The sequence below is a fragment of the Strongylocentrotus purpuratus genome, unplaced genomic scaffold (assembly GCF_000002235.5).
Source record: "Strongylocentrotus purpuratus isolate Spur 01 unplaced genomic scaffold, Spur_5.0 spur5_scaffold_5, whole genome shotgun sequence".
NCBI lineage: Eukaryota > Metazoa > Echinodermata > Echinoidea > Camarodonta > Strongylocentrotidae > Strongylocentrotus > Strongylocentrotus purpuratus.
This window is the reverse complement of record NW_022145611.1, coordinates 18325367-18340213: the sequence shown is the minus strand read 5'-3', so window position 1 is coordinate 18340213 and position 14847 is coordinate 18325367.

Below are 14847 nucleotides of genomic sequence, written 5' to 3'. Positions count from 1 at the left end.
CCTAAGCTGACAGGGTTTGAAGGATGAACCTACCCATCCAAGTGTGACATAGTGGTCTTTAATGTCACATACTGAGAGCCAGAGGGTCATTAACTCTGTGTATAAAGCGTATGAGTTAACACCCTTCTGGTGCTCAGCAGATGATGTGCTCTGTGCTGATAGCTGCTTGGTGTTTAGATTTTGAGGGATGTGGCCCATTAGCTTAGCTAGGACCATCATTCTCACATGAAAGGGCAGGAGTGTTTTTAAAGATGTTATCAATATTTCTTAATGAAAGTAAGAGAAAGCAGCCAAGTGTATTATTCATAAGCTTTTTTTCGGCAGTGATACTCTGCCCTCCAAAAAGTTTGGGTACACCTGTAATCAGAAATTATGTTTTGCAATCACCTACAGTTTAGTTATTAGATTTGTGACACAGCAACTAAAAACAAAATAGTAGATACCAGCATTCACGTTGACACCAAGTTATACAATAATTGTACAGTGTTTTAGGAGGTAGTCATGCATTGAAAAAGGCAACCTAGTCTCCAAAGTATCATTCCCACCAGAGGAGGTCAGTCATTGGTTTGGAAATTGGTCATTTGTGCCATAATTTTTTTACTTTTCTGCATCCTACAAAATCTGACCCTGGTTTTTACTGATGATGTATGACGCAATGCATTACCCTGCTAGCATGAAATTGATGAAAGTTGGTCAGAAGCATATCATAAAGTGCCCTCTTGCTATGCACCTATTTATATGAAGTACTTTTTGGAGTCTCTAGCGTGCTGTAAAACATAATTATTCTAATGGCATATTACATAATCCAATTACATAGCTTCAAAGATAATATGGATTTCTACACATTACCTTTTCAGAATTCTGCTTTATCTTACTATACCTTCTTGGCACCCACTTATTTTCAGGAGCCTTGGAATAGATTGGTTATATGTCAGTAATGGAACATTCAAATGAGTTTTCCACCAAAGTGTAGAAGAGTGTATTCATACAGTGTAGTAGGTACAGTATATACATCTATCTCATCAATATATCCATTCACCCTCTTTATGGTGATTCAATTTCTATATTTCATCAATTTCTTTGATAAATGAGTCCAAATAGATTTCAAGATTGGTTATATGTCTGTAATGTAACATTCAAATGAGTTTTCCACCAAAGTGTAGAAGAGTGTATTCATACAGTGTAGTAGGTACAGTATATACATCTATCTCATCAATGTATCCATTCACCCTCTTTATGGTGATTCAATTTCTATATTTCATCAATTTCTTTGATGAATGGGTCCGAATAGATCGACATCTCGTGATGTCATGCATCTATAATTGTGATTTTCTGGTTCATTGCCATCTTGCCTAATGATCATGGGTGACTCTAGAATCAAGACGTCTTTTATGCAAATTTGATGTATATCTTATCTTTTGTCATCTCTTTACCTTCAGCTTCAATTGATATTATTTTTTAGATTTTTAGCCGTGAATAGCATGACACCTGAATTCAATCAGTTTTAAAGCCATAGCCCAAAGCTTTCCAACAACAAAATACGGAATCATAGAAAGGTCTTTAAATGTTTGCTCTCTTGTTGCTTGCAGTATAAATCAATTTATTCTTTTTTTAGAGAAACAAATTTCAATTATCAACTGCTGTGATCCAGAAAGATGATATCACAGTCACACTAAGGACACCAACACCAGATTAGTAACAGGCAGAACAAAAAACTGCATTACCCAAAATGGCCATAAATCGGTCGGCTTGTAATCGGTTTGGAATTGCAATGGTCTGGCAGTGTGATTGATGTATAACTCTTTTTACATGTAAATCGATGTGAGTTCATTCATACCTGAGGCCATCAAACCACTCATATCCTAGAAACCACTGTTATGTGCAGCTTTCAAATGTTCTACCCACCACACATTGTCTTTTGCCATTCATTTCACTCAAATTTTGCCATTGTTTTTTTTTTCTTTTAAGGCAATTCATCATACCATATCTCAAAAGGGATTTAAAACTCTCACGTTGAGATACTACCATCCAATATTCATTGATAGCTTTATAGTCTACTATTGTTAAAAGCCAGAAGCGTATTAACTTTGTATGAAATGAAATGAGTAAACACCCTTCTGGGACCCGTTTCACAAAGCTTTTTTTCAATGACAAATGACAAAAATCAGTGACAAATCCGCTGATAACCAATCAGAAGCAAGGATTTCAGTAGCTTATAACAAAACTTGTCATTTGTCACTGATGACAAGTTTTGTGAAACAACCCCCTGATTCTCACCTGGTGATTTGATTGTTACGCATCTGACCTATCCAGAAAGTGGCTGATCATAAAAAATTCAGTTTTCTTTGTCGAAAACATCGTTCCTGTTGTCATGTCAGCCATTGAATTTTTAATTAGCAATCTCTTGATAGCCTTGGGTTTTTCTCAGCTAAAATCTACTTTCATCACTGTTCATTGTTTTAGGCATTTCATTAAAAAAGAACATTTTAAAGCCCATCTGCACTAGTTTAGCCAGTAGGGATTAGACCACCATGCAAGGTCACTGACAGGTGGTTATCTCATCAAATCAGCTCTCAATTAACATAAGAAAAAGGGGATCATGGGGGACCATTGGTACCGCTTAAGCATTAATGGCTATATAGAGGGCGCAAGTACATACAAATAGTGCAGACCCGCTTAAAAGTTTGTTTGGCCAAAGAAGCTCACTGGCCTGTATTCTACTACAATGGGCCATTTTTGTAATCTAATTAAATTTAATGCACAAATCTGTGCTAAAGTACTTTATGCAATCTTGAATTAGGCAGAGTATATTTATTCCAGGGAACTCTGCAAAAGACAAACAAAGGATATCCAGTGAAGTTGTTTTCAGTATGCGCATTTATACTGTCAAATACCTCATTTTGAAAAGTCGCGATGTTTCGCGCACCCGTTAGCACTTGTGCGGAAACATCGCCGACTGAAAAGCTCAGTGATGTTTTGGCGTGTTTTAGTTGGTAATGCGCATGCGCAGCACTCCAATGCAAAAAATTTTCCTCTTTCTGTCTTTCCTTATGTTATTCTTAGTTTCTTCCTTCTATCACCTTCTCTTATCTTATTTTTTTTTTTTCATTCTATCACTTCCTCTTTCTGTGTTTCCTTATGTTAGTCTTTGTTTCTTCCTTCTATCACCTTCTCTTTCTGTGTTTCCTTATGTTATTCTTTGTTTATTCCTTCTATCATTTTCTTTTTCTGTGTTTCCTTATGTTATTCTTTGTTTCTTCCTTATGTATCACCTTCTCTTATGTTATTCTTTGTTTACATCGTTCTATCATTTTCTTCAAGGACGACAGCTAGCTCCGCTCCTAAAGTTACGTGACCTAACATCGCGATCTTACAACTGCGAGCGTTCATACTTGCCAAACACGCCAAAACACGCCAAAAGATCACACTTCGCTTTGGAATGTTTCGGGCTTGGCATTTCTGCCGGTAAAGCGTAGTTGCCCTTGGTAACATCGCGGTCAGGCTCCGGTTTGGCATTTTTTGGCGTGTTTGGAAGACAGTCATACCTTCCTCATTCATTATTGTTTTTGTCTGTAAACATTCACTGCCTTTTTTCTCTGATATGTCTGCTTATATTTGAATTAACTGGATGTCCACTTTGCTTCCATTTTCTAAGATTGTAAGCATTGAAAATGAAGTTGACACATCCAAAAATCATTTTCTTTTGACAGTTTCAGCATCCTAAAAACCTTCCTCAGATGTGTACTGGCAGACTGAACTCATTTCTAATATCTTAAAACCATCCTGATGAAATTGTTTGGGAATTGATATGATAATCCATAATTGGTATACACAAGAATATCAATAAATGCAAAAGGCGTTCGACGTTATACCACATCCATTGATTATTAAGAAAATGTTATTGTATGGTATTGGGGGAGTTGAACTTGAGTGGTTCGAATCCTATCTATCTAATAGGCACCAATGTGTATTCTTGCAAGGGACTAAGAGTAATTTTCTAACTGTGAAATCAGGAATTCCACAAGGATCAATACTGGGGCCATTAATTTTCTGCCTCTATGTGAATGATATTTGTAACCTGCAACTCCATTCTAAGACAAAGATTTCCTTATATGCAGATGACACGGCAGTATTTCATCATGGAAAGGATTATAAAGTTTGTGAATACAATCTCCAAAAAGATTTTACCCGTATCTTGAAATGGCTAAAATACAATGGACTGTTTTTAAATGCAAATAAAACCAAAACAATACTATTTGGTTCCAAAAGAAAAATTCAAAATAATAATATTTGTATTCGTTACAGTGACAATGTACTCGACTCAGTCGAAAGTATGAAATATCTAGGTGTAACACTAGACAAAAGCTTAACATGGTCGTTACATGTAAAAGAAGTTGTTAAGAAAGTATCGGGTACGATTGCCTGCATTAGACGTATACGCAATTATATTTCCCGTAAGAATCTTATTACATTATACTATTCTCTTATCCTACCGCATTTAAACTACTGTAATTCAGTATGGGGAAATACTTCGAAACAAAATCTAACAAAGTTGCAAAAATTACAAAATAGATATGCACGATTAGTTCTTCGTGCCGAATATTTTACACCCCAAAATGTTTTAATGAGTAAATTGAAATGGCGGTCATTAGAGGAAAGAATTAAATATCAGAAATGCATCTTGATTTTTAAAATCATAAACGACCTATCACCACCATATCTTAATCCATGTATAAGTAAAAGACCGATATTATATTCTACTCGTTATGCTTTAAACAGTCCATTATTCATTCCAAAGTGTAAAACAAATTTTAAAACGAAAACCTTAGCGGTTTCAGGAGCTAAAATATACAATAAATTACCCTATCATATTAAAAATTGTAAGTCGCTGCAAAGTTTTAAAAAGAATGTCAAAACCTTTCAGTTTCCCTTGTAAACATATTTTCACGTTAATTTGACCTTTATTTATTACATTTCATTCATCTAGTTTTTTCAATTTGATAGTTGTATTTTTTTTCCTTATAATTTATTGTTAATGCGTGTTTTTCGTTACCCATGTTTAATTATTGTATATACCATGTATATTTTACCTTTGTATGTATGTTTTGAATTCATGTTATTATTATTATGTGAATACAGGGCTCTCTGGGAGAGCAGGCTCAGAAATGAACTTGAATGAGACCACCCTGTTAAAATAAAACTATAATAAATAAATAAATAAATAATTTCAATATTAAGGTTTCATCCTTTAAAAAATAAAGAGAAGTCCTTACAAATGTACATAACTATGTACCCTGGTATGTAAAATGCATACTAGATTAACTCATTAACTTGGAAAAGAATATACTGTACAGGATAACCCAATTTAAAACAATCCCCATGTTAGACATTACGATACATAGTATATAGTATGTGTAAGATGTATGGTTCAAAGAGCTTGAAGCTATCTATATCTGACGCTAGATGGTATAAATGTCCCATGTTGGCTTATCACCCGTGAACCGTTTAATTGTGTATCATACATAATTGATGTTAAGTGATAGAAATACGACTAGTCCAATCATCTTGTCATTTGTAGAGGCTAGCTTACTGCCTTTCATCCATAAATAATGGATCGTTTAAGGCCAATCATGGTTTTGTTAGTCCAACTCCATTCAGACTAGCAAAATTTATCGTTCAGCAATGTACAGTGATAGGAATTATGATTTTGAACCTGTCATTGCATTGCCAATATAAGGCTTTTAAAGCTTATTTTCTTTTCTTTTTCTTTTTTGATGCAACAAATATGAACACAATATGTACAGAAATTCTTGCCCTTTCTTTTCATGTATTTGGTGAATAGATATATCGTCGCTGTTTTCATGAAGTGACGGTAGTGAAAAAAAATTGCATTCACTTTGTGTGACGATTCTCCTCACTACCGTCACTTCGTAAAAACAAGGACGATATATATTTTTTTTGGGGGGGGGGGGGGGGAGGGGCTCTGAATCAAACATTTTTGAGCCAAAACACAAGATAAGAAAAGATTGTCGCAAAATCATTTCTTTATGCAATGTTTCATTTTTACAATATTTTTTCTCACATGTTTACCCCCTTTCACTGTACAGTGATGCTTAAAACAACGTTTCTTTATACAAGTTTTGTTTAAATTTCTTGAAGTGTGAACTAGCCTATTAGTGTACTGGAATTTTTTTTTGTTAAGCATGGATAACCAAAAATGTGTTGAAGGGTGAAATTGCCCATATCAACAAATATCGCTTGTCTGTTTGTTGTTGTTGTTTTTGTGTATGTAAACAACCTCTGCTTTTTTCTTCTTTCATTCATATTATAATGAGCATGAACTCTCTTTTTAATTTTTTCACTCATGAAATATTTATTTTTTGTAGTAGGCCTACCTATGTATAATGATTTATTCACTTCAATGATTGGCTGCATAGCAAACATGTTTTTTTCTTCTTTTCTGCATCTCATTAGTTACACCATATTGGACTTTTGATACAAATTATACTGTATAAAAATAAAACTGCAGTTGGGTTTTTAATATTTCTTGGACATTGTTTTTGATACAGTTAATGTTGTTGCATTTAATAGATGAACTTGCATTTTCCCTGCTGAGAAACAATGATTTATAAACATGTAACTCCACCATTATTTTGAGAGAAAAAACTTGTCATAAATGAACTTCCAGTTTTTGTTCAAAACCCCCCTCATGATCTAGTTTATCCCATTGATGAGCAAATAATCAACATGTTGACTGTTTTAAATATATTAAATGACCTCCTTCTTTCTAACTGGTAAAACTGAGTTTATAATTTTGATGATGATTTAGAGACAGGTATGATCTATATATAAGAATGACTTGATTCAATGACTTTGATCAATATAGAACTGTACTTGTAAATCAACGGCAAATAATCTAGATAATTTGAGGTTACTAAATAATAATCAATATTAGATAAATAATCTGGTCTTATTTACCCACATAAGCAACATCGATATAAACACTGCTCTACCTGCAGTCCACGCAATTACTATTACCCCCCAACGATTGCCCGGTACCCATTCACATCTATGGGGGAGAGCGGCAAATGTGGATTGATGTCTTACCAAAGGACATCGGTACTGGGCCGGGATTTGAACCCTTGACCATTGGATTGAGAGCCAAGTTAATGAACTACTACACTAGGGGGTGTTTCACCAAGATCTTAAGTCAAACTTAACTCTAATTTGGACTTAGAAATTATGGAGAGCCGTTTGTAGTCTTAACAAAAATATGTATTCAAAATCAAAATTTCAACATCAAGAATATGCAATCCTCTTGATAATAGAAAATATGAATGATTTGAATCAATGTTTTGTATGCCTTTAAAATAACGTTCACAAAATAATTTCAAAGGTGCTAACGGCTTTCCATAACTGTTAAGTCTAACTTGGTGATAAGTTCAACTTAGGATCTTTGTGAAACACCCTCATGTCACCCTCACCACGACCCTTGACATTTGAGGAAAGGTCTGTAACGCCCTGCCTATGGCATTGAAGTCATTTTTGCCCTTGATATGGAGGCAATGAGGAATAATATTAATTGAAATGGCCCAGCAAGCAAGCAAGGTGACTTCTTAATCAAGGACAAGAGATGGAATATTTATGAATTACATCACTTTAATGTCACCAATATAGAAATCATTGATGGATTAATTGAAACATTGATACAGTGCCTTGCCATTTATAAAACAAGGAGTCGTGTGATTTCTCTCTCTCTCTCTCTTTCTCTCGCTCCCTCTCTCCCTCTCTCCCTCCCTTTCTCTTCCCTTGGTATTATCCCTTCTTTGGAAACACATGAAAATAGTCCAACTATCATCATTGACAATACAAAACATTTTTTGCATTCATCCTCATCAAATTAAAAGCTGATGTTATGCTTGAACTTGCTCTCAAGTCAATTTTAATATTTTTAAAAAGGGCAAAGCAAGAAGCATCCAAGGAATTCTTTGTATAAAATATCCATTTTAATACTTCACCTCAGTCCAGACTCAGGTTGGTGAGTGTATACATTAAAATAATTTCCATGGAGGAAAGTGCTGTCACTGCAATTTGCACCCCTTTCATAATTTGATCCAGTCTGATTGCTTATCCACTAGACCAGAGCACGGTAGCTGTATATTCTATTAGCTGGTCTCTTTCATCAAGTTTAGCATGCTCCTGTCTGTAACAATACCAAATTGAAAGGCTTTTACCAGGTAGGGGTTGATAAATTAGAATGGAATAATTGATGAGATTTAATTCCATAAAAATGGCAGCTCTATCTCACTATCTTAAAACAATTCTGCATGACTTATTGGTGCATATAGTTATCAATATGATTTCTTTTCAAAAATGTCAGAAGCACCCAATATTTTGATTTTAACAGTCTGTAACAATAACAAATTGAAAGACCTTCGCCTGGTAAGGGTCAGTAAATTAGATTTTAATAATTGATGAGATTTAATTCCACAAAAACAGTAGCTCTATCTCTCTATCGTTAAAACAATTCTGCATGAATTATCGGTGCGTATAGTTATCAATATGATTTCTTTTCAAAAATGTCAGAAGCTCCCAATATTGTGATTTTAACAGTCTGTAACAATAACAAATTGAAAGGCTTTTGTCGGTACTGGTTAATGGATTAGATTTTAATAAATGATGAGATTCAATACCCATAAAAATGGCAGCTCTATCTTAAAATAATTCTGCATGAATTATTGGTGCGTATAGTTATCAATACGATTTCTTTTCATAAAGGAAAGAAGCTCCCAACATTGTGATTTTAATATTCTGTGTAAACAATACCAAATTGAAAGGCTTTTGCCTGATATGGGTTAATGAATTAGAATGTAATAATTGATGAGATTTAATTCCACAAAATGGCAACTCCACTCTCTATCTTAAAATAATTCTGCATGAATTGGTGCGTATAGTTATTATAATGATTTCTTTTCAACACCGAAAGAAGCTCCTAAATTTGTGATTGTAACGTTTGAGTAGATTGTAGTATCATTATGGAAATCTCATGTTCCTAAGCAAGTCCAGATGTGAAGTAAAAGTTTTGCCTTTATGGAAGAAAAAAACCACACATAAAATTAGTACTGTGACTTTCCCTTTCAAATCTAAATTGAAACATTATGTGAATGGTTTCCAAACAATATTTTATGTTCTTGTTTGATTCGCTTATCATAAAAATATATGCATATATTATGTTAAAACATAATTTTGATTTTATACAAAGTAAAGTGGTAGTAGGAAGAAAGGTTAAGACTTTTATCAAAACAATTTGAAAGTGAAGATTGAAATGCCACACCATTATCTGTAGAAGAAGGAAAAAAAAATTAGAAAAAGTAAAATGCAAATTATTCTATTTGTACAAATCAAGTAAAAACAAGATTTCCATTCACTTATTTCTGTAAAACTTTTAATTTTTCCTTTTTCATATCTCAACGAAAATCACCTAAAAGTTTAAAATACTGTATCCATTTTCAAAGTATCCTTCCAGATATCACTCTTTTCTTCACTCCACCGTCATAGCTCCTTGTATCAGATTCCAGTAAGAGATCCTGAAAGAAAAGCTGTTTCACCGAACGAACAAGGCGGGCGATTAGGCACCTCCCGCCGGGAGCGTAGTAAAAGACCCCGTGAAATGAGGTCACTCAACCCCCCACGGAATTCCCAGACAACAAATTGTGCGCATGAAGCGTTAATTGTGGCTTTCGTCATTGCTTTTGAGGAAGCACCGAGTGTCAATATTTGTGGGCGAGGATGCACAAAACGGGCGGGTCCGCTGGGTGCCTCGCAGTCACGCAACATTTGATGTGAGATTGGATAGATTTGCCAGTTGCGTATCGCAATATGAGATGGATAGCCTCGGGCTAGGCCTGCCAACGTGATGGAGTGGTATGACTTTTCTGTAGTATTTATGTGCCCTCATCGTTTTCCCTTAATCTTGAGCGATGTTTGATCAAGGAAATAGTGTTTTTCACCCTTGGTATAAGGTTAGGTCATTAATTCAGGATTTGATAGTAGATGTAGGTCAGGCAAATGTTTGATACTTCATATCGGATTCTAGTTGAATTTTTGACTGTCATGAATTGAATGGCTGAACAGGAAAGAGATTACCAAACCATCCATACTCTGTCAGTCATACATCTCCAGCTATGAAATTCAAACCCAAACTATTGTTTTATTTAAGATGAAGATGATAATTTTCTGTGTACAGTTTCAAGCAATAAACATGTAATTAGTATATAGTGGTTTAAAAGTTTACTGGTACTTTTTTTCTTTGGTGCGCATCTTTATATCTATGTACATTGAAACCTGTCTTTAAAGACCACCCAAGGGAGACAAGAGAAGTGGCCTTTATATTTAAAGCAGAGGATCTTTATATACAGGTTTCTTTAGTGCATGTTTCAATGACAAACCATTTTCAAGGGAAACAAAAAATGTGGTCTTTATAGACAGGTAGTCTTTTTATACAGGTAGTCGCTAAAGCAGGTTTGACTGTACCATTATATTTCTGAAAAGAAAAAAAATAAATAGTAATTTATAGGTGACCACATTTTTTTTTTCTTTTTATGAATATTGAGTCAGCAATTTGTTTTAATTTTTGTTTTAGCTGGCTTTGTTTGTTACTACTTTAAATAGTACATATTACCTTTCAGCTTATAAGCCTGTATGATATCACAAATAAATTCACATCCCTACTACACATCAGCACAGGTATGTGAGGATAGGATCAAATTGGTTTTAAGCTTGTCAGGCACATTTCACTTCATATGACGTGAAATCAGGTTAATGCCTTCCAATACAATCAATAGAGATATGATCTAGTTCACCCATAGTGGAGATGTCAGCTTAAAAGTACAAGTACCTCCCTCCCCAGTGTTTAAAAAAACAATAGGGACCAGCTTCCTTGAGTTAATGTTAGCCCCTCCCAAGCGACGGATGAACATCGTGAATTACGCCGGATCGTGGTGCTAGTAGAAGTGACTTTAAAGGGTAGAATCCTGTTCTTTTTAGCAATGTACATGTAGCCCTTCTTTAAAGGAGTCAAACTCACCCTCATCTTAGACATTTTGGAATATTCTAGTCATTTTGTTTATGTCCCTTCGGTTTTCTCTTTATTTCTGCATCCTTGTTTCCTCATGCATTCTCTACTTCACCCTCTTCTTTCTTTTTTCTCTTTTCTTTTTTCTTTAATTGCTGTTGGTGTTATTTTCTTCAAAATGTCTGGTTTTCACCTCAGTGATTTTGAAGTTCTTCTTTTCAAGTTGGATATTATGACTCATTGCGACACAATTCCTATTCTCAAGGGGAATTTTCTGTCCGTTGTACTTCATTCTTTCACTTTCAAGAAAGTATCAGGGCATTTTGCAACGATTTCTGTCCACACTTTCAAACACTACCGGTATTTGTGAAAGAAGTATTTCAAGGTGAATCTGCTTTTTTTTGTTCTAGATATTTCACTGCAAATTATACCATATTGCTGATGTGATATTCATCTTTATGTTCACACATCGATCCCATTGACATTGTCTTTCTCATATTTGATGTTGCTCTGTAGCAATCTATCACTCGAAATAATCAAATATTCAATCACCATTTAAAAGAGCCAAGGAGTTACCACTGTTTCTAAATGTTAGATTACGTTTGAAACATGCTGGATCCAACACTATTAAGATTAAATCTATCATGTTAAAAGTGTAAATCAGACATTTTGAAAAAGTGGTCACTCTTCTGCTCTTTTAAATAGTGATTTAGCAATTTAGTATTTAGATAAGTATAACATATAAGTGAAAGTTTTAATAAAATTGCATCAATAATAAGTAAGAAATAAGATTTTAAGAAAATATGAAAGATGATACCATAAATAATTTAAAAAGACATGAATGTGAATAATACGAAAAATATTAATTAAATCCATGCAGATATGGGAATTCTAAATTAATCCTTGTGCAATCTCATTGTGATATGACGTCAAAAAACTCTCCCACTGCTGCAACACACAAAGTGACCTTTTCTACATCGTAATGCAGACTCTTTTCTTAATTGGAGGACATTTAATGTGCTTATATGTAAAGAGCAAAGGGAAAATTTCATTCAGAGAAATTCAGAGAAAAGACGGAAATTTATGATATTTTAATGAGTCAATTCAACTTGTTACAAAAGTTTTGTTGCTTTATTTACCCATCCTTATGCTGAAATGCAAAATGAGGTTTACATTGAATGAATTGTCAATAATTAGGCATACATTTGTCACTTGCAATTGATCTCAGAATTAATTTGGATACAGAGATATCAAAATGGATGTCATTACCCTGTCACAGGGACAACCCGAGAATAGATTTTTTACAATGAATTCTTATGAATAATGCAAAAGTGTTTCCTGTTGTTAATCAATTTTTGCATTTTACAAATGGATTAATTTTTTCCCATTCCCAACTCTTCCAGGAAGAATAGATTATAGAAAAGAATATTTCATTTTACACCCACCTTAAATAAATCAGTTTCAATTGCCATCAACACTTTCTATACACTTGGGTTTTAAAGCAGTGCATATCGTTGATATTTGCTGAATGACTTTGGCTATGCCAACGATATGACTCAGTTGAAGGGATTATTGAAACAAAATTCTGGTCCAAAATTAGTTGATTTCAATAACAGCAGAAAAACCAGAGATAAAGATAGAAACAAACAGAGAAAAGGAGAACAACGTTTAAAAGTCTCCTAAATTTTCAATGATATAGAGATAATTTTTCTTTGAGGGCAAATTGGCAACTCAGTTATGGGTTTGTGATGTTCCCTCACTTTTATTAACCAATTACTTAGTATATTTGTATATGATAAATTTCCCATTATTTGCTGTAATATGATATCTCCGTACATATATACCCAAGCTGGATTGATGCTGATTTGTTTTGCATATATGCACAAATGAAGATAGTAATTCAGGATTTAACATTCCTCTATAAACTCTATTTTTATTACAATAAAAAATAAAAAATATAACTGTTTTGTATTACTCCACTTAAATTTTGTTTACTCTCGAAATACATTACTTTTTACTTTAAAAGAGTGAAATTCCTTTTAATTTTCACTACTGATTCATTCAAAGATATTTATCCTGATGATGCTGTAAGCTACTCATGGAACTAATGTTATTGTCACAGAACATCTTTCCTCTGTTGAATGAACTTTAAACCCCTTCCTTCCACACTCTTAGTCATCTCATGTGACATATCGTTACTGAAGATTTCCAGAAAATGTGTGGTTAGGATCTAGAGGTCTATTTAAAGCACATTCTATTTAGTAATAATCATGCTGTTTATAGTGTTTGGGTGATCAGGGTGGATCAATTATAATTGGATTAAATGTACATTGACCCAGCTTTCCAGATCCACAGGTAATCCTCAGTTACGTGACATCGTTGTCTGAGATTTGTCTGAGGCAGCAAGTATACTTTCAGAAAGGTTGTTTACAAGTGAGTTCTTTTTTCTCTGAATTATTCCAGACATTTTTATAGGCCATTCAGATTAATGAGGCAGAACTAAGGAGTATAATAATTACAATTTCAACATTTTTAAAGGGATATTTAATGGGGAAGGTGGGGGGGGGGGTAAGAAAGTGTATGTGATCGGCACTGTGAGCCTACATCATGTACATGGAGTTTCTTCTTCATTTATTTGACTGTCTCCCATTCACTACTAATATGTTTAAAATAATGACCGTCTGAATTGTTATTACTGTAATAGCCCTCCATACCAATATCTGTAATGGATTTACAGTTAAAATGTTGGTCTTCACGTTCATACGGGCACACAAAGTGCTTTTTCTCCTCTCCCTGGGGAATTTTGCTATCATGTTTTTCATGTGAGGGAATGGTTTTAGATATTGAATTCTAATCACAAGCCTTTAAAGCATCCTTTAGGGTTCCAATTTCTCCCCTTGGAATGGAATGAAAATGTAGATTAATGTCTTGTCAAAAGATGTACTGCCAGAGCCCCTTTGTAGAACAAAGGTAGTCATAGGTTACGGAAGAGTAGTAGATCACTAATGAGGCTATACAGTATTAAAAGTAACGCCTGGCTGGAATGCTTCCCAGGGAGTGGAGATTGTGCACCCAATGTGTGCGGGCAAGCACTGAATCCAATGACCGGGGTAATAGTACATTTGTAAAGCACTTAGAGACATTTGTATTAAGCGCTATATAAAAGCTAAATATTATTATTATTATTATTATTATTATTATTATTATTATTATTATTAAAAGAAAAATAAATGAAAAGTATAGACCTACAGCTTGGGACAGATAGGAGGTGAATCCGATGTGTTGATATTTAAGATAATGCTTCACATTAGTGCTATTAGTTGAAATTTGTTAGAGGAGAACTCAAGGAATTGTGAGAATTTATGTTTTAAGTGAGAAGTTCAAGACATCTGAAAAAAGAGGAGTAGATCTTTCAGCCACCGATCAGTGTAATCAGTGAAAAAAGAAAAAAAGAAAAATAAGAACAAAACTTAAATATTTGAACTAATCCTTTGTCCAAAATATTGTTATGTTTGCTTCTATAAAATGATGAGTCTTTCGTGGAATCATGATATCTTCTTGCTCAAAGTGTACTTTCTTTACATCTTATATTTCAGACACTGCTTAAAAGCTTATATCATGATATAAAAGTCTCCCTTGTATTTAGAAAGTGACCATCAATCGTTCCTCAGGATCACCCTTTTGTTTTCTATGTCCCAAAACCCCTCTTTCTTCTGAAGGAAACAATGTACGCTGAATGTAATGCTTCTACCTCTGAAATAGTACTGGGTGTT